The 22,162-nt window shown below is 33.6% G+C and overlaps 1 protein-coding gene across 2 annotated transcripts in view; it reads left to right on the forward strand.

The window, feature by feature from the left end:
- The window catches only part of LOC125661567 (uncharacterized), a 40,600-nt gene that overhangs the window by 572 nt on the left and 17,866 nt on the right, over window positions 1-22,162 (forward strand). The window lies entirely within an intron of this gene.

Raw genomic sequence — 22,162 nt, forward strand, 5'->3', positions numbered from 1 at the left:
ATAAAAAAGTTCCCCCAAAACTTGGTCATTCGGTAATGCAGAGTTTTACTGCATTGGGGGATATTTATGGGTCTGATAAGGTATAAGGTATCTTCTAGATATTTTTGACTCCCACAGAGTCCGTCAAAGAGGCAGGAAAACCTGTGACTGTAACAGGCGAGGCAAATATCCCAAAAGTCAGGGAAATAATTGAAAGTGATGTCAGATACACGATTCGTGATATTGCCAACGCTGTTGGCATATTGCTATCGCGGGTGCATTTCATTTTGAAGCGTATTTTGAAAGTACGAAATATTTCTGCCAAATGGATACCGCATATATTGACAGATGACCAAAATCGGGTACGAATACAAACCGCTAAGCAATTGCTCAAAATGTTTCCCAAATTCCAAGACAATTTGCAAACATTGTTACTGGTGACGAAACATAGGTTCACTATTTCGAACCAGTAAGAAAAATTGGAAACAAAATATGGTCAACTAAACACGGTAGAAGGCCTGTAGTTGCCAAAAGAACCAGAAGCACAAATAAGGTTCTTTATTGCATATTCTTCTCATGTGATGGTATAGCCGTACAAATTGCGGTGCTGAAGGGCAAAAGTGTTACCGGTCGGTATTACCGAGATGTTATACTAAAAAGGCTCAAGAAATGTTATCATAAACGACGCCGTGTCGTCTACTTCATGATAATGCTCCATTGCATACATCTGAGGTTGTGAAGCAATTTTGGAAGTCGGAGAAGGTTACTGTCTTGCCACACCCATCATACTCTCCAGATATAGCCCCATGCGACTATTTCCTTGTTCCAAAACTTAAAAAGTTCTTATCTGATCGTCGTTACAAGTCCCGACAAGCCTTTGGCTCAGCCATCAGTCAGTGCCTCGGAGGTCTAACTAAATCAGCGTGACGCATTTCAGAAGTGGATTCAGAGATTGAAAATATGTATTTCAAACCGCGGAGAATACTTTGAAGGGATGTAATGTTCATTTCACTATTTGAGTCGAATGCTTTTGAGATATCGTACAATACATAATATATATCGAACAGGCCTCGTATTTAATCACAAATATTGATATTATGTGGTCTAAATAAATTTATTCATTTGCACATAGTTACATTTACATTGTACATTATTCACTTCATCAACGCTCGTCAGAAGAAGTAATATATAATATATCGTTCTCATCTTTATATGCACATCATTTGTGAAGTTACATTGAAGTTCTTGAAACGAAAAATTACTTAGTTTATGAGCATCAATATTTTGTTTTCAGATTATTATTATTGGATTTACATGTATTGCATTGGATTAAGGTGAAACGTTATATTATAGACCTGGAGGTCTTATTATTATATTATGATATCATCGAAACTTTTACCGTACTTTTACTCTAAGCAAGCTCAAAAACATATTCGAAAAATCTTGAACATGTACTCCATTGAGTATGAGAATGATTTTATAAAAGTTTTATAACCTTCACTTTTGAGTATGAGTACTATTTAGAGCACGGGATTCAAGTTTGAGAATGAAAACACGCTCAAAAATGTTTTACAACCGCCAGACCAGATTGTGCCCCATGTTGAATTTGAATTTGATGGTCCGGATCAAATACAAAGATGACTCTTAATTCTGAGCTTAAAGATCAAAAAGTTACAAATATTTGATATGGGTGCATTTTGATATTAAAAAAGTTCAATCAACAAATGGGGTAAGTACCTCCTCTCTAGATCCACCACTGAGTTATATAGAAAATTCTTTCATACTGCATTGTATTCAATCGGTATAAAATCAAATATTGTCAAGTGTATTTTCACATAAAAAGATCAATCATTCCTCAATTCGAAATTACTTTATTTCTTCTATCAAATGAAATATCTTACGAATGTTCTCGTCATAATAGTACATCATAGTATATGACTATATTTATGTGATAGTATAAATATGAATTTCTATATGTATTGATTCGTTTTATTATTTTTCATTGATCGTTGTGCTAAATACAATCTTAAAATTCAATTTACCATAAGTTCAATTGCGCATCTGGATTGAATTGGCTGAGTAAAGTTTTATTCTGTTATTTCATTGGTTCTTTGATTTCATTGGTCATTTCATATTTCTTTATCCAATAATAGTCTTTCAGTACATGTATATGTATAAATCTACCGCGTTTACCTATGTAGTTAGAGCAGTAATACGTTTTGATGAGTTACAACCAGCTGATATCCTAAATTCTAAAATTCGTAACTTTTTATCGTAATATATCAATTTCGCATTTGATTTGTGATCTCAAAAACAACAACCAAAAACAAAAACAAAAACCTGAACAATTTGCATTTTATGATGTGTTATCCTTGTCCAAAATATGAGCTAGGCCCACGAATATATACATGTATTTTTGCAATGATCTATTTTTCAAAACGGCATTTTTTATTGAAATACATATGGCTAACAACGCAACGATGGATCATTTATGGCAAGTAATGTACATATATATTAGGTGTCCGTTTTTACGATCTAATTCAAATTAAATCCCTTGATCCAATTATCAGGCCGTTCGTTAGACACTGAATTTTATTACGTATTAGTCGGTTTACCTGATCAAGATATAGGGCTCACGGCGGGTGTGTCCGGTTGACAGGGGATGCTTACTACTCCTAGACACCTGATTCCATCTCTGGTGTGTCCAGGGTCCGGTCCGTGTTTGCGCAACTTTTAGTCTTGACATTTTCCAAGGGCGATTTGAAGGAGTAGAACACACTTATTTATAAATGTAAGTTATAGATGTGACCTTGTATCAAAAACGCAATTCCATTTCCTCAATTTATATTACATGTACATTATGGAATAGAAACATTTTAACATGGCGGCGGACACACAATAAACTTAAAGGTACTGGATGAATTAGGATTTGTGGAACTACATTACTGGCATGTATGTATGTACATAATTCGTATGTATATCACTATATTACTGGTGTATAAATACAATACTAGAATATATATAAGTTCATAGTTTTCCATATCTGCTTAATATTTGGATTTTTTTTCACATACTCTACGGAAAACCAACAACACAACGTTATGACAAACAAGGCATATCCAATGCAGGGATTAGGAACACCAAAATCCTCATTATTATAATTGAAGATCTTAATTCATTTATCAAAGCTTACTCTGTTTATCCAATTCAAGCTGTAAAATAAGATAGAACAGAATATTTCACATCGATGACAGATGTCCATGTTTAAAAACTCCACTCCAAATGTGGACTTTGGTGTTCCTAAGAATCTTGTAAAACTCTCGTGACGTTGATAGAGGTGTATGTGAGAGCAAGGAACGACAACTCTGGGTAAGGATTGGATAGTCTGGTCCCCGTCTCACCAAATGACCGATGAGTGGTGGGGTGAGAATTAGACTACATTGAGGGTCGCTTGTACGAATATCCGGTGTTCTTAAAAATCAAGGCGAGAGTTTCCATGTTAGACATCACCGGAAAATTCGGAATACTCTACAAGCTGACGAACTATTAAACTCACAGAGAGTCGGAATCTAACAAACCGAATTTCGGGTCCATGTCAGATTATTGGTCCTGATTTAGATGAAATGACAGGTATCTGAGGGTGTTCTGTAGATTTCAATACGATTTATTCCAACAAATCTCTTCTTCACTAACCTGTCGAAAATCGTAAAATTTATGATGAAATACTTACCGATGGAAGACTGAATGTTTGATGATTAGATTTAAGAATATAAATATCAGTTTTTAAGATAATTGTAAATCTCTTTGAGCATTAGGGGATGGTTAGTCCTCAACAGGGGATGCTTATTTCACGTATGGTGTATCCAAGGGATCTATGTTTTCCATGTTTCTGATTTTTAATTCTCTATAGTATTCAGGAGATTGATAAACTGTTTTCTTCGCTTTTTTCATTATCAAGAATCATTGAAGGTTATACCGTAATAATAAACGTTCACTAAATCTGTTCTCTTATATTTCTTCTGAAATTGGCATTGTTTTCATCTCCGACATTAAGTTCATATTTGTTGCAAACCAGTTCTATCGATTTTAGTACCAACTGGTCTGTGTAATAATTACCAAATATAGAGTGCCAATAAGGTCAAAAGCTGCATTGGCTGTATAATGTGATAATCAATCGTATGATATTTCAGTACTTAAATAAAGAGTTTCTTTTAAAAATGTACAAAAAATATTTAAAGATATAAACAATAGAATGTCTTCTTTTTTTTTTTTTGGTTTCATCGGATGGTGAAGGTAGCAATCAATGTAGAACAATTTGTCGCGGGTTATAATTTTTTTTTTTGCAATGCTTTCTCATACCTTCATCACCCAACGAAACAACAAAGAAAGCATTTAATTGTTTTGGTAACACAATTAAGATCACTGTACTAATTCAGTGGCATGAAAGGGTATTCCTGGTTTCGAAAGACCATTATTCTTTCCGGATGCATTAACACATTTTCTTCAATGTATTAACAATTAAATGTCAACAGGTGCGCTGATATTGTTTAGAATGCCATGTGAACACAATGCGATGACATTGCTTTAACAAAGCATATATTTCAAAGGTTATGACCGGAATAGGAAAAATAATGATGAGGATTACTCAGGCATATTTTACTGTTTTGTTGGAGATAAATCAGGTGATTAAAAAGAAACTCATGAATTCCAGATATTCATTGACAAATTTTCTTTTTAGAGTAATTATATAAATGTTTTTCTTCACTGTATCAAGAATCCGTTGAAATTGGATGCCGCCCCATGTCCGATATACTGATATTGTTTCGGCCAGGTGCACATCTTAATGCGTGCTTTATCTCCCTTCTCCATGTTAACAAGAACATTTTCGGATACCTTGATCCACAGCCCTTCCCATCCAGCCCACACAAGCCCAACTTCCTTATTGTTATGCAATATACGTAACCTCAGATAGTCCGTTTAGCTGGAGGGTGTAGGCAAACCAATGGTAAGAGTAAAGTAGTAGGTTCCTGCTACAGGGGCGGTAATTACACCAGTCGTACGGTCATATCCGTTCTCTTTATCGGATGTAACTGTTCCAAATTTAAGGAAATTCCCAGGCTTCAATTTTACCTCTGAGGGTGGATAAGCCATGAAGGAGACATCCTTTGTACCTATTATTTTAAAAACATGATTTACAACGCAAATATAGTTTTACTAAAAGTTAAAGTATCTCATAACTTAATGCTTGTCTCAAGTGGATGCCTCTTAGAATTAAACGTTCTATTATTCTATTACTTTGGGAAGTTCATAAAATCAAATCAAAGAGGATGGATAAACATTTTTTTTCAATTGCACATCTATATCGATTAAACAAACCTGAACCATTTGTAATGGAGCCTTTCAAAGTTTTAATTTCGGTCTCCATGGAAGTAAATATGTCCTTCATACACTCTTCAAATTACCACATGAGGTAGCAGACTTCATGCAGATGTTGTAGTTTCTGATTTCATTCTTACAGGGACAGTCATATCTAGAAAGCGTTACCAGAGGTATACAAATGAGTAGGTAAAGCACCTGTAACATTTTTTGAAAACTTCACGTGCAAATATTTTAAGTAGTATATATTGAAATTATATATAGCTTTTTGTTTCACAATTTAGCTGACTGTGCATGGCTACTGATGAGAGTATTTCGTGCCTTAAATTGCAACATGAAATTATAGATTTTGTGATTATTTTATCATTTGATAGACCTGAACACTTTTATCTTTATATAAGAGGGAAAACGACCTTGTCAATATATGGAGTGAGATGTGAAACAAGAGACATGTGGGCTGTGCCGTCGCGATAAGCGAATAGAGTTGGTATGACTTGCTATTGTTTGTTACCTTTATGTTACGTCATGATGCAGACGCATCGACAGTCTCCGTCTGATTTTTTATCTAAATCTCAGGACATTACAGTGTAAGTAATATTGTAGGTATGCAGAAACTTTCTAATGAATGTGTGGAATATTCTGTTCAATGCATAACTTAGGAGATCAATGCTTTGTTGCTTTGTTTACTGCACAATTTGTAATCCACATGTAGATGTATGGCGCGTCGTTTGTTGTCTTCTCTCAGCGTATGTGTTTCATGAATGTATATTTAGTGAATAGTTAATATTATTGAATAGCATTATACTTGATAATTGTTTAAGAGAAATAACTATTGACATTTGATAGGAATAAGATATATTATTGCATAATTTCCTTACTCTAGGATGCTGTTCAAATTTCAAAACTATGGAACGCAATTCGTGACATCAAAATGATTTCTGTATTCAAATGCTGTACTTATGATTGTTACAATTTGTATTACGGTCTTTTATCATATATTGTCACGGAATAAATCTTGACCTTGTTTTGTTTAACGTTCTGTCAGTTTATTGCACGCCCAGGGTGTATAATATACGTGACAGAACATGGGACAGATTGGTCACCTGAGTCACCTAGTCCCATATTTAAAGATTTTCCGTATATATGTGCATGCAAAACTCCGATTACCTATTATGGCCCCACCCTACCCCGCGGGCCATGATTTTAAGAAACATGAGTCTGCATGATAGCTGGAAGCTGAAATGTAATTCTGATTTTTTTTCTGGCCGAGTGGTTCTTGAAAAGATCTTTAAAAAGATTTTCTCTATATACAGTAAAACTCTGATAAAGCGATTTTTAAAAAATATTTTCCCCTACATATCCACATGTAAAACTTTGATCACCCTTTGTGGTCCCACCCTACTCTCAGGGGCCATGATGATAAAACACTTAAAATTGCAATTTATCAGTTATCTAGTTTATTGAATTATATACTACATATGCAAAGTAGATACATTTTATATATTGTCATACGTAAAATTGATAACTTTAAAAGATGCCGCATAGAAAACAAAATCTCCTTTAAATCGTATGCCTGGAAAGTAATCTGTTTCAAACTTACTGTGCGACTACATATGCCAGAAGTGGTGTTAATCAAATGTGGATTCTAAAAAATTCTAAAGAACTTTTAGTAAACTTGAAATCACAGAATTTTTCCCAAATCAATAGCATTAACACCTATGACTTTTCAACACTATACACGACCATTCCTCACGATAAATTAAAGACTAGACTTCTTGACATCATAGACAGTTGCTTCTTCAACAAAAACGGAAATATTCATATCTAGTGATCAGTCATTCAAAAACTTACTTCGTTAAACACCACTCTGATTCCACGCACAAGTACTCTGAAGTTGAAATAAAAAATATGCTAGAGTTCCTCATTGACAACATCTTCGTGGTCTTTGGTGATCAGGTCTTCCAACAGTCTGTTGGAATTCCCATAGGCACGAATTGTGCTCCTTTGTTAGCTGACCTGTTTTTATATTCATATGAAGCAGAATTTATTGAAAAACTTCTACGTGAGAAGAAAAAATCTCTCGCTGTGACCTTCAATTCGACTTTTAGATATATCGATGACGTTTTGTCTATTAACAATGATAACTTTCATTCATATGTCGATTTCATATATCCCTGTGAGCTCGAAATAAAGAACACCACAGAGTCGTCCACTTCTGCTTCATACTTAGATATTTTATTGAAAGTATACATTAACGGCAAACTAACAACTCAACTGTATGACAAACGGGATGATTTCAGCTTCTCCATCGTCAACTTCCCACATTTATGTAGCAATATTCCATTATCACCTGCATATGGTGTTTATATATCTCAACTGATTCGATATGCAAGAGCTTGTTCTGGGTATAGTCCGTTTTTAAATCGAGGTAAGCTACTGACAAACAAGTTGATGGTACAGAGGTTTCAACAGATTGAAGTCAACATTTCGCAAATTATAACGTGTGTGGTCGGTCGACAGGGTATGCTTATTCCTCCTAGGCACCTGATCCCACCTCTGGTGTGTCCAGGGGTCCGTGTTTGCCCACCTATTTATATTGTATTGCTTATAGAAGTTATGACATTGATCACTGTTCATTATCTTCACCTTTCATATAAAAGATATTCAGTTTTAGGGGTAACTGGTATATTGTTTAGAGTCACAGTATGACCAATTTATGTTACAATAATTTCAAAAATATTTTTCGTTTAAAAGGTACATGTTGAAAACATCAGAGTTTCGTACACATTGATACCAACTATATGTTTTGCATTGCTTCTGGTGCATCAAAATTGGTAACGTATAGGTTTTACATTATAGGAGTTATGAGATTGATCACTGTTCGTTATCTTCACCTTGCATTGAAATCTTTTTTTCCCCGGACATTAACAGTTGCAAAACATAAAACGAACCTCTTTGCATTACAGTTTCTTTTTAGTTTTTGAGATATTTAGAAAATACAATTACCCCCTCTTAGCACTTTATTTGAGGGGCTGGCCCATAGAACTTGATATCTTAGAATAGGTATCGTCATTATCTACAACTTTTGTTCTATATTTTGTTGTTTTTCAAAGATTCATTCTGCATCAAAAATTTATTAAAGAAAATTGTCCAAAAAATGCATTTAAAAAATTGCGATGGTTTTTCAGAGTCCTACCGAGCTCTGACTTATTTGCGTTAAAAATGTGAATGCAAGTCTGCACATCTATGGACTAAACTCTACAATCGCTGAAAAGTTGAACTCGATATCTTGAATAGTTTTCCAGAACACTCGAGGACAAAATGACCCCCTAAAATTGGAAAAACAATCATCAACTACTGCGGTGAAATTGAAAACATAGAACACCTTATATATGCCTGCAGATTGTCTAAAAGAATATGGAAAAGGATTAATGATGTACTAAATCTTGATATTTCATGGAAACATATCGTCATAGGCTTTTAAATGAAACAGATATATCAGAGGCTCTTAACATTTTATTTCTTTCATTGCACTGAAGATTTAGCAATATAAAATGTAGACTAACTGAAACCTCTTGTAACAGTGAAAATTTATATATCTCAGTCAAACGGGCTTTAAATACATATCAATACATTGCAGAAAAATCGTATTCAAATACATTTGTATATGTATTAAAAATATATTTAAGAAAGTTTGTTCAACTTCTGATACTTCTTGATTTGAATTTTGAGAGGTCCGATGTGGAGGGAGACGGCTCCTTCACATTTTGTTTACCTGGAGGCCATTGTACTATTTGTGTATGTGGTAGTGTGCCTTACAGGTAAACAAGGGTAGCTTTTCATGTGATAAATATTAGTGGGTTTTTTTTTTCTGTGTGTGTATCTATGAATATTATGACTTGACAATCTAATCTAACTATTGTAAACTTTATTGCTGCTATAAAATTTAGAAATTCATTTCCAAATTAAGGATGATCTCCCTCACGCATAGCTCTTATCCTTAGACGAATTTGACTCCACTTTTTTGGCACACTGTTTGTGCATATAATAGCTCTAAAACGTCATTGTTATTTCTGATTTCAAACATTTCGGTTGAGCATCACTGAAGAGACATTATTTGTCGAAATACGCATCTGGTGCATTAAAATTGGTACCGTATAAGTTTTACATCATGACCCCTGGGTCGAGGCCTCCGCTGGTGGACTGTTATTCCTCGAGGGTCTCTACAGCCCAGTAGCTAAGTACTTCGTTACTAGCTTGAAAATACGGATGTATATTTAATTGCTGTTATAAAATTTAGAAATTAATTTCCAAATTAAGGATTATCTCCCTAACGCATAGCTTTTATCCTTCAACGAATTTGACTCCACTTTTTTTTTGGCACACTGTTTTTGCATATAATAGCTTTAAAACTTAATTGTTATTTCGAATTTCAAACATTTCGGTTGAGCATCACTGAAGAGACATACTTTGTCGAAATGCGCATCTGGTGCATCAAAATTGGTACCGTACAAGTTTTACATTGTATTATGTATTGCACTACAAATTCATTGATATATATATATATATATATATATATATATATATATATATATATATATATATCATATATTTGAATATGTAGAACATTGAAATAATGTTGATGAATGATTGATATATTTGTTGATATTGAATTAAATGAAAGATAAAAAAAATCATTTACATACGTATATACATCAAATCATTCAACAAATATGTAGTCATACATCCTGCTTCCAGTAAAAATTGAAGTTGTAAAGATAATACATAATGTAGATATTTATGTCACATGTTTATGATTAATTTTCAATAATAATGGTTTTTGATAAAAAAAAAAAAAAAAAAAAAAACAACTACGGCTAATACCCTTTCCCCATCCCTTCCGTTTAATGAAATGTATAGTCCAGAAAGTTTCCGTCATGAAATCAAAGAAACTAAACCTTGTTAGAAATATGATACAACCTGTTACAAAAGCACATACTAAAAATTTCGGCACCGAAACGGTACATGTTTTATACTTTATTTGTTAATACTCGTACTGGTTTATGTGGAGCGTAGGACAGCATCGGTAAGTGTACCCTCTACTTCCGGTGTCAGGGCAGTAACTGTAATAAATATAGGCCATTTCTGGTGTCCTTTAGATGTACAATAAGGTCGTTATCCTTATAAAAACCTTTTTCTCAGAACTCTTCTTACATGTAGATTTTATGTAGAAGGCACATTATTTTTTTGAAAGATGATTGGTTCTTTAGGTGTGCAAGAAATTTTCAGAATTTTCCTTTTCACCTTTATGGGAAAATGGGTGTGGAAAAACGACGAACAAAAACTTGGTGTTCAGTGCATTGTGTTATGTGGAACCAGAATGCATTTGCTTTAAGGGTTGGAATCTTAAACATTTTAAAGATATTTGAACATTAAAAAATGATGGAAGTTGGGATGACCTCAGGGTACTTGCCCATCAGAATACTTAATGCATCTTGATAAGTGAAGCAGAAATATATGTGGTTTAGAGGTCATTTGTATTAAATATATTTCAACAATTATGAAATAGGGTTTGAGATGACCCTAGGGGACTCTCACAACAGAATATGCAACCTGACATATGCAGTAGAAATATGTTTGGTATAGGGATGAAAATCAAAAACGTTTTGAAACAATAATCATAGAATAAAGGGTAGGTGTTGGTGAAAGCTGGGAACCTGCCAAACACTTGAACAGAATAATCAATATATATTTTTGAATATTGTATAGTATATATGGTTTAGAGGTTAGGATCTGAGTCGTTTGAAAGATAATTGAGTAATCAAACAACAGGGGGGGGGGGGGCTAAGGATGCCCAAACCTTAAAGACAAATACTTGCTGGCGGGCATTGATGTCTTATGACAACATCTATAGTTACATTTCTCTTTCCATTCTTTTGGGATATCCACAGCTGTGAAAATAGTCGTATTATATTTCTCAAGACACATCGTTCACATTTATGAGGAAATGGCTCTCATTTCAATACGCAGAAATATCGAATGTAAAATCATTGGAGATGTAAATATTTAATTTTTGAAAGAACGTCACTGCTGTTTACATTAGAGGTAATATTGAACTCTTTTCATATATAGAGCATTTAATGCGAAGCATCGATACATGAATTCTGTTATCAGTCCCCGAGGGTCTCTACAGCCCAGTAGTTAAGTACTTCGTTACTAGCTTGAAAATACGGATGTATATTTAATTGCTGTTATAAAATTTAGAAATTCATTTCAAAATTAAGGATCATCTCCCTCATGCATATCTCTTATCCTTAGACGAATTTGGCTCCACTTTTTTGGCACGCTGTTTTTGGCTATAATAGCTCTAAAACTTCATTGTTATTTCGGAGTTCAAACATTTCGGTTGAGCATCACTGAAGAAACATTATTTGTCGAAATGCGCATCTGGTGCATCAAAATTGGTACCGTATAAGTTTTACATTCTAAGGAGGAACATTATCAAATAGATATATTACTATTGAAATCGATACTGTTATCACGGTCTTGTATAGAAATTGAACAAAAAACTTGATTCTGGTGATGTACAAGTCATATAATATTCATGGCGGTTTAGAAATGAATAGATAAAGCGTGAAAACTAAAGATTATCCTTCCACGTTTTCAACCGATTTCTTTATTCAAAACAGATCAGTGATTTTGTATGATGCAATGCAGCTTAGGATATTATCAAAATGAATTGACAAGAGCACAGATCGAGTCACTGCAAACCGGAAATTGTGACAGAAAATAGCATGGTCGACATCCGGTTGCGCAGTAGACCTCTAGATTAAGATTGAGAGAATTTGATGCTCTGGCTAGTGTAATATCCCATGGATACATAGCTACGAACACACTCCCATGGCTCGTTTGATGCTTGAATTTATTCTGACGTGCGTGTCGGTAGTGATTTTTTACCAAAGAAGTCGAACTTTTGAACTAAAAAAAAAACCCAGTTTCAATCTAATTTTACATAAAACTGTAAATGAAATGTACCTAACTCCGCTCTTTGTTATATGTATCATGTCTTCTAAAGAGTGACAAGAAATGCCACTTTCCATAAATCTTATATAAGTATCAAAGTACTAAAAACACTAATTTGACTTCATAACGTTTTCTGTAATGTTAGTGAGGAGGAACAAGGGAGAAGAAGTTGATGCATTATTCTTTATTTTTACATAAGTAAATAATACATTTTCTGTAACGATAATGAAAGATATCCTGAAATATTAGCATGTTGAAATATAAACTGTTGATAATACAATAGCCATTTAAATAATTTTGGTTCCACCCGCGAATGCAACCTTTACCTCTGGGATCATATTGATTGTATATTGTTTAACGTTCCGCTGGAGAATTTTTTCACTCATATGGATACATCATCATTGCCGGTGAAGGGGTACGCATTCTAGGCCTAATTCAGCTCGGCGTCACGGCCCTTGAAATAGATAGGGATCTTTATTTTGTCATACCTGCTGTGACACGAGACCTCGGATTTTGCAGTGTCATTCGAAGGAACACCACGTGCATTTAGTAGGCTCTTACGACAAGCAAGTGGTAATGAGGGCCTTTTCTAGTCCGGTCCCCACATGACCCTTGAATCATGAACGTCGGTTTTTATACAGGGCTAGATGTTCCTTCTAAATATCTACTGTATTTAGTTTGAATTTAGTATAAATATCATTAACGAATATGTGTTTAAATGTTGTATACATACACTCTATATACCCTGTTTGGCCTGGCCTTGGAGTCAGAACCTCTACCCTGGGGATCCTGAAATTTACAATTTCGGTAAAGCCATGTCTATTCTACATGACAAAGCAATCATTTTTTTTTTCTTTCCGGTATGAGGTTCCGGATAAGATTTTTTAAACTCGTGATGTTACCACATTTTCTCGATACAGATAATTTGTCATGAAGATATTAAGTATCATATAAACATTCCAGTCAAGCAATGCAATATGTCAAAGATAAGAACCAGCATCAAAGTGATTTTTATTTCATATTCGAAATTTAATCAACCTGCGTAAATTCATGGATAATCTTGAGTTAAGGGGGCACTAGCTGTCAACAAGAACATAAAACCGTATTGATTCCGATCTGTGATTAAGACGCTGAAAGACAGGAGGACAATTAATCTGACGAGCACTTAAATTATATGATAACATTAGGTAAACTGTTTTGCAATGAATTATTTATTTTCAGACAATAACATTTCTACCATTGTCTCTATACAAACAAAAGCAAATCTAATGTCAAAATTACAACAAAGGATTGCATTCTGTTTCGGTAGTGATTTTTATGCACTAAATCATACAGCAGTCACATGCGCATAGGTTATTTACACGATTTGTGTTAAACATTCATTATCACTACACCATACAGAAATCTTTTGTACATACTTCCGTGCCTAGCATAATGAAAAATGCAAAGAAAAAATGTTCATAAAGTCCTAAAAACACTTTCACAAGTTTACACTTACGTGCGCACTAACTTGGTATGACGTCAATTTCAAAGTCTATTCTCTCACAAGCACTTGTTTCATGCATGGGTCCCCCTCCTTACGGATTACACAGGACCTTGTTTCATTATTATTAGTAAGGATGTGGGGATGACCCATGTATGAAACAAATGCATGTGTATTCTTCACATGGTTACTGTTTTATTAGAATTCCTGTGTAAATTGTCGATATCCGCAAATCATGAAAACGTCTTATTTACAAATCACACCGAAGAAGCCTAATAACGTTTTAACATTAATCAGTTTGATAAAATTAATAACTTTGTTAACACTAATCATTTTGCTAACGCCTATTACTTTGATACAAAGTCAACATTCCGCAAATTCTTTGGTCGTTATAATCATCTAGTTTGCTAATATAACCTGTCATTGTGTCGGATGTTATCTCATGTGTTTCATACCAATTGTTAGGTCATTTTATCCACACTGATTTTAACTACGGATTACTCCGTTTACATGATCAAGATATAGGACTTACGCGGATGTGACCGATCAACAGGGGATGCTTACTCCTCCTAAGCACCTGATTCCACCAATGGTATATCCAGGGGTCCGTGTTTGCTAAATTCTTAATTTTGTATTGCTTATAGGAGTAATTAGATTGATCACTGTTCGTTATCTTCACCTTTTTCATATTGATTGTTTTATGTGTCGCGTGGCGGTGGGATCTCGAAGTAATTGTCTTGATCACTGAGGTACTGGGCTACCGCGACCGGTTTAAAGAGCAAGACATGCACAAATCTTTCTTCATAAAACATTCTTCACATTTAGTTATGCATTTACCAAAATCCGCTAAACATTGCTTTAATAGATTTTTTAATGACTATCTATAGAAACTTAATGCTGAGTCACAGATGCTGTTATAGCTATTTTACTGCTGTCTATAGAAAATTAGAGTGCAGTCACAAGGTATATTTTATTGAGTTGTGAAGCAACCTTCTATCCTGGGGCGAACTTTATATAAATGTCAAATATACTGATAGAAATGCGGGGAAGTTTGAGATAATAGCCACTTTGTGTATGCAAATAAAAATCAGAACTGTTTGATCAAGCTCATGCATGTGTAATCACAAAATTTGTTCACTTCCCTAAGGGTTGACGGTAAATGGATTAATGTATAATTCAAAGTTGAAAACTCAAATGTTTACATCATCACAAATACTAATGAACCTCCGAGGATAGAATCGATCTTGTGGCAATTTTACACAATTTTTGGATTTTAAGACTGATTCTATGTAACTATCAAAATTCAGTGGCCACGGTATGTCACAGATTTTTATGAAACTTTGTGTGTAACAATATTATGATAGATATAAAACAAAAAGGACATGCAAAGGTTTGACTTAGCAACGGTTGCCATGGAAACCGATCCTCTAACAACAGCTGGACAAGATATGCACATGTATGTTATATTTTGAATAATCAAAAATTAAACGCTATTGTTTATAAAAACAACAATTGTAAAAATTATTTTGAGCTAGGTTCTAGCTTTTAGAATTTTTTTGTATTTATTTAATCCTTGGAAAGAATAGAAATAATTATTTTTATGATGTATAAGGGTTTGATATATGTAATTTTTAGAGAGGGATAAAATATATTTGCCCAGTCATTTGGTGTAAACTCACATGCTAGTAAAATGTATTGAATCTTACTTTAAAAAAGTACAGAAACACATTTGTGGAGAAACCAAAGGTAAACACATAAACCAGTAGTTTCCTCTGGTGCACAAACCAAAATACACCAGAAAGAGTTATTGCCCTTTGTAACACTCTCTTGTATTGGAGATATGAACAGCCTTCATTTGTTTTCAGTATGGCAGGAGGTGGAAATTGAGTTTTTATTCAATTTGTTCTTCATATGTTTATCAATATCAGATGCTCTTTGTTCACTTAATTCACTACCACGATCTTTATCTTCAATTGTGCTAAAGGATTCAGGTTTATTTCATGGAATACAAATCCGTTTGATCTTTGCCATAGTCACCGGACTCTAGCATCCAATCGTCTACGTATTCGTAGAAAAAGTAAATGTTGTGGAATTTAACGCTTTATTGCATCACATCCGACTAAAAAAATGACCAGGGAAACAGAAGGCTGACAGACATATTCATAGAAAATATGAAAAAGGCCTGCCTGTTGCCGTGTTGGAACTTGTATTGACGTAAGTATTCTATTTGATTTAGAATCCAAATTCTAAAGTAAAGGCTGAATAAAATTTATCAGAAAATTTGGCTTTTAGTAAACATATGAGAACCCCAATTTATTCTATACTGCCAGCCAGGCTAGTCAGCTATAGTGGTATACATGTAGATTGAACATTGTAAGTAGTCCTGTCATTTACTGCATGGGTGTACAATATAGACTACTAGTTAAGTATGTCCCCAACCTAACATTCACTCAGGGAGTTTCCTATCACATTTACACAGAGTTCAGGATCTGTAAAAATTGGGGAATACTTATAAAATCATGTTTCATGTGAAAATTTTCAAAAGGACTAGGATTAATTTATGTAATACTAAGTGATGACCCTCTCTCTCTCTCTCTCTCTCTCTCTCTCTCTCTCTCTCTGACTGTCAAGTTTACAATAAAAACAAACATGTGAATGCCTGTGTGCATTCTAGTTAAAGATTGTTAAAATCATATATATTGGTGAGCCAGGCTACTTTCAAGTTTGTTTACCTGTGGTAACCCCCACTAATATGTGATGGTTCTAATCTACAGAAGAAATCACACAAATACTATTATGATTTAAAGTTTTCTCATATCTGTAATTATGAACTTAAGGACACTTGATTTGAAAAAATTAAATTATGAAAAATTGATGATTTTGAATTGGGTCCTGTAACTGGGCCCTCAAATTTTAATACATGTAGGTCCTGTCAACTGAAGTAAATCAAAAAATATTAAATGTAAATTGTAAATATTCAAATACTTTTGAATTCTTACTTTTTCATCCAATAATCACATATTTTGGCCAAAGTACATGACCACTATTTTATGTAATTAATGTGTGCTTTTCTGTGTTTCAGCTGTATGAGCATCATACTGTGCAAATCACCTAAAGATGGAGTTGACCAAGTTGCTGACTTTGAGGAGGTAAATATTCAGCATTAATACATACACATTGAATACATAATTTGAAATTCAAATTTGAATCCCAGTATTATAAATCCTAAAACAAATTAATAGATGTGGGGAATGTGGTACATTGGGTTTAGTTTCTTGGTTATAGAGCCTGCATGGAAACTGAATTCTCTAGAATAATCACAGGAGACCATCCATTTTTTATGCGACATGATGACTTGAAACGTTTTCATCACAACTTCCTAAAAAAAAATTATTACTTCACTTAATTAGCATACTCAAAAAGACTAGTTGTTTTGTTATCAATGACGCACATATATATGTACACATGTGTATGAGCTCAGTATCAATTGTAAAAATGATTAATTCTAATTAGGTCAATGTTGAGAATCACTCAAGTGACCTACATGTTGCTATTTGTGTGCGTCAGTCATCATAAGACGTTAATTGAACATTAATATTTTTTCTTGATAACCACCCTTCAAATTCTTTTCAAATTTCTTTTAAGCATCTTTGGGACAAGGGGAATTAACATAGATTGTAAATCTAAGGACTCTGGATTGACGGTACTTTTAAAAATGCTCTATACCAAAATTGAGAATTTTGTTTTAGAACCAGGGTTTGATTTCTTCAATTTTATGGAGAAAACTTTTTCAGATATACACTTCGTTAAATTGTAGAGTTGGGGAAGGGGGGGGGGGTATAAGTGTATTTGACATTTATTTGTGTCCAAATTATGTAATTAATACTGAGGATTTCAGTAGTAGTCTGTTTTTAAAACAACAGACACCTAGAATTAAGAGCACAATGAAAGCATACATGTGATAAGGAGGGGGGGGGGGGGTGACTTCATAACAATGCCTGGAAATTCTTAACAATTAAATTTTAACAAAAATTTTACACTAGAGATGCCAATTCAAGATAATTAACATGCTTTGTTTATTGGCATCTGGTGTACATTTAGCAACAAGTAGTGTTGTTCATTGTGAAACGATAAATTGATAATGTACATGTATGCGTTGGTTGCACATGTGTTTTAGGCATATCTTATTGCATGTTTTGTTGTGTTTGGTTGTTGAAAATATTGATAGAAATTAATAATGAAGAATTGCTGATATACTAAGTACATCATGATTCTGATCTAAAGAAATTGAGGACTAGTTAATATTTACATACTTTGTTACATCATAACCATACATTGCTTGCAAGAAAAACACACATGGGCCACATACATGTAATCAGTGATTAAGACATTTTGTTCAGTTATACTGTTTTCAAGCCATTACACTTAATTCTTAGAAAAATTCCTTAACTGGCAATTGATTGCAATCAGAAATTGCAAATTTTCTATTTATTCCTTACTTGACACCATCAAATGACAGTAATGTGATGCACGCTCCCTGTAATCAGGGGGAAATAACTCGTATAGCATTGTGAAAAATGTAGCTCATTGATTATATTCATATACGTTTGAAATATTTTATGGTTATACAAGATTTTTTACAATAACTATTGAAAAAGACTCTAACACAATTTATGTTCATGTTATGCATAAATCTTATTAAATCATTGACTCTGCAAAATATTATGACATCACAGGAGGGTGGAACTACCTTAAATAAAGCTGAATGCTTATGAAGGAAAAACAGAAAGGGGTACCAAAATTGCGAATTTCGAAAACACAGGGTTGTGAATGTGGGTCCAAAAGAGTCATATAGTGTATAACATGGATTTTATAGCCCTTAGAGCTATAGTGATACTTTGAATTTTTTAAAATTTGATTAATACTCAGGTAACCAGTAAGGTTTGTGAACATCTTGTTAATTTATGAGTATTAACACTATTAATAGCTCTTCAATACAGCAAAAACACATGTATACAAACTGTATCAAAACATAACATCCTTTAGGCCAATTCAACTTAATTAGTAAGATTATCATCCTGGGTCACCAAAAAGTATGGGGCAGACTGTGGGAAGATTTTATTTTTTAATTTTTATTTTCTGAGAAATATATTGATGACAAACACGTTTTTGTCAACAGAAGTGCATAATTTAATGCCAGATATATAAATCTATGTTATTTCACAGATGATTTTTGAGGGGCGGGTGGGCGGGCATGATAATCTATCAACTAAGTAATTAATTAAGTGGTAAAATTACTATTCTAGCATCATGAATGATCTTGTACATGTAAATTTAGTTTAATCAAATTGAATTAGGTGTGTACTGTATGAAAATGTGAAAAATAAGATGAACTTTTCAATATTTGTTTAACACATTTTTTAGAACTTGAAGAGCAGAAGATGCATTCCATGACTCTTATGTGATATAGAAGACAAAGAAGAGCTCTTGAGAATGGAAAAAAACTGCGAGTTTTACAGTCAATGAACACACCTCACGACACAAGTCCATCCTGATTCAGTAAACTGTTCTTCTAAGGAAACACCATGACTTAGTTAAGATAAAGTTTTGGTGTCAGAAGACTAATGTAACTAAAACATTGCAAAATTAACCTGCAAGTGTCTTTTGTGAGCCTACTGAATAAGGATTCATTACTGAACAGTTGAAGGAAAATCACTATTATAATGATTTTTTAAAAAAAGATGATGGTGTTGTTTGGATAACATTGTGATCCATGTTTGTTGAATAAACAACTTTGCAAAAATGAGTTGTTCTGTGTTAATATTATAAATTTACTAATTACTGGTATGTCAACATAGATTACAGTAACACTGAACAAACTTCAATAAATTTTAAAGTTTCATGCAGTTTCTGCAGTAGAAAATGACACCTATTGATTTTCTGGTCCAAAGGTCACCAGGTGCAATACAATACTCTGTACAATTTATGTCTGACCAGTTTCTTCAGAACCCTTTGATTGATAGTGATATTTCATACAGGGGTTGGTCACTGGTAGTATATGGTAGTATATGACCCCCATTGATTTTCAGGAAAAAAGATTAAAAATGGCAGGGGCCTCCGTGGCCGAGTGGTTGGAGCATAGCGTTCAAAATGACTAGGTGCAATGTAGCTAGTACTCTATGCAATGGTGTCCCCCCAATATATTGGGCCTGTTGTTCAATTATGATATTTCATATGTTGGTTGGTTATGAATAGTAGATGACCCTAATGATTTCCAGGTCAAAGGTCAACAAATACAAGGCAGTACAATGAACAATTTATTGGTATCTACCCAATATCTTGAGAAGACTTTTTATAGTTATTGATAATAGTTTACATGACAATACAGTACATGTAATATAGCTCGTTTATGGAAATAATTGCAAAATCTACTTGGTGTTTGGGGAGGGGGGGGGGTCCTACTGGATTACAATTTATGTTTACATGGTTTTTTTTTAATCACTCTAACTAATTTTTATTAATATGTTAAACTTCTCCATGTTTATTTTTGAAATATCAATTGCTCATATTGTTCATTTAAACTTAAAATGGTGTAGGTTGTATTATTTGTCATTAGTATGAATTTTTGGCAAAATGCCCAAATCTACAGTTTTCGCACTACAATAGATCAATTGTACTACATTTCACCATTAATCTTTTTATATAAATTAGGAGTCTTTGATATGGACACCCTTTGATGACAGTTGATTATGCTGTATGTATTTTCCAAATTATCTAAATTCATCAACGAAATCCAACAAAAAATCCCGTTTTGGCAAAATGCCCAAATCTAGTTTTCATGCTACAATAGATCTATTGCAATACGTTTCATCATTAATCTTTTTATATACATTAAGAGTCTTTGATATGGACATCCTTTGATGACAGTTGATTATGCTGTATGTATTTTCCAAATTATCTAAATTCATCAACGAAATCCAACAAAAAATCCCGTTTTGGCAAAATGCCCAAATCTACAGTTTTCATGCTACAATAGATCTATTGCACTACGTTTCACCATTAATCTTTTTATATATATTAAGAGTCTTTGATATGGACATCCTTTGATGACAGTTGATTATACTGTATGTATTTTCCAAATTATCTAAATTCATCAACGAAATCCAACAAAAAATCCCGTTTTGGCAAAATGCCCAAATCTACAGTTTTCATGCTACTACAGATCAATTGCACTACGTTTCACCATTAATCTTTTTATATATATTACGAGTCTTTGATATGGACATCCTTTGATGGCAGTTGATTATGCTGTATGTATTTTCCAAATTATCTAAATTCATCAATGAAATCCAACAAAAAATCACTCTTTGGCAAAGTGCCAAATTATAATACATTGGTACAGCGGTCATTAACACACCCTTTACCATAGGTGGATATAGATATCATAAATAAGGAGGGAATTTTATGGGGAATCGAGATTTATGGAGAAAATTAGTTGTCTTTTTCAATTTTTTATATACCACAAGGGCAAAACATGGGCAAAACGGGCTGAATTTTGCAGTTCAATTAGCCCTCATAAACTGCTGTCGGTTTCCATGGCAACGGATGGTAGAAATTCGGTGGTGGGGTTGAAATTATGTAAGATGGTGCAAGTAAAGTTAATACTGTGAAAATCAAAGAAATCTGTGACATTGAGTGGCCAGACCCTATCTGATTTCTTTGATTTTTACATAGAATTGATCTTAATATTTCACATCTTACAGGATTAAACTTTGAAAACAGAATAAAGATATAGAATATATTGCTGTTTGACTGTCACATGCTTTGTTTTCAGTAATTCATTCGTCATTGAACTTTTTAACATTATGCTGCATTATAAATTGTGTCGAAGATATTTCCTAACTCATCATGTATATATATATATATATATATATATATATATATATATATAAAGCACTAAATAATCACAACTAGGTACTGAAAATTTTAGCCCCAGCCCGGGGTCGAACCAGCAACCTACGGCACCCACCGCCTAGCAAGATTGTCAAACCAGTGCGTAAGTCCACTCGGCCACAACGACTTCCCTAAAAAAGGAAGCTTTGTTATGCTCCTAAAGCGCTACTTATACACACTGATATATATTTCATATATATATATATATATATATATATATATATATATATATATATATATATTTCGATTGAGCATCACTGAAGAGACATTATTTGTCGAAATGCGCATCTGGTGCATCAAAATTGGTACCGTATAAGTTTTACATTATGACCCCTGGGTCGAGGCCTC

The sequence above is a fragment of the Ostrea edulis genome, chromosome 8 (genome assembly GCF_947568905.1).
Source record: "Ostrea edulis chromosome 8, xbOstEdul1.1, whole genome shotgun sequence".
NCBI lineage: Eukaryota > Metazoa > Mollusca > Bivalvia > Ostreida > Ostreidae > Ostrea > Ostrea edulis.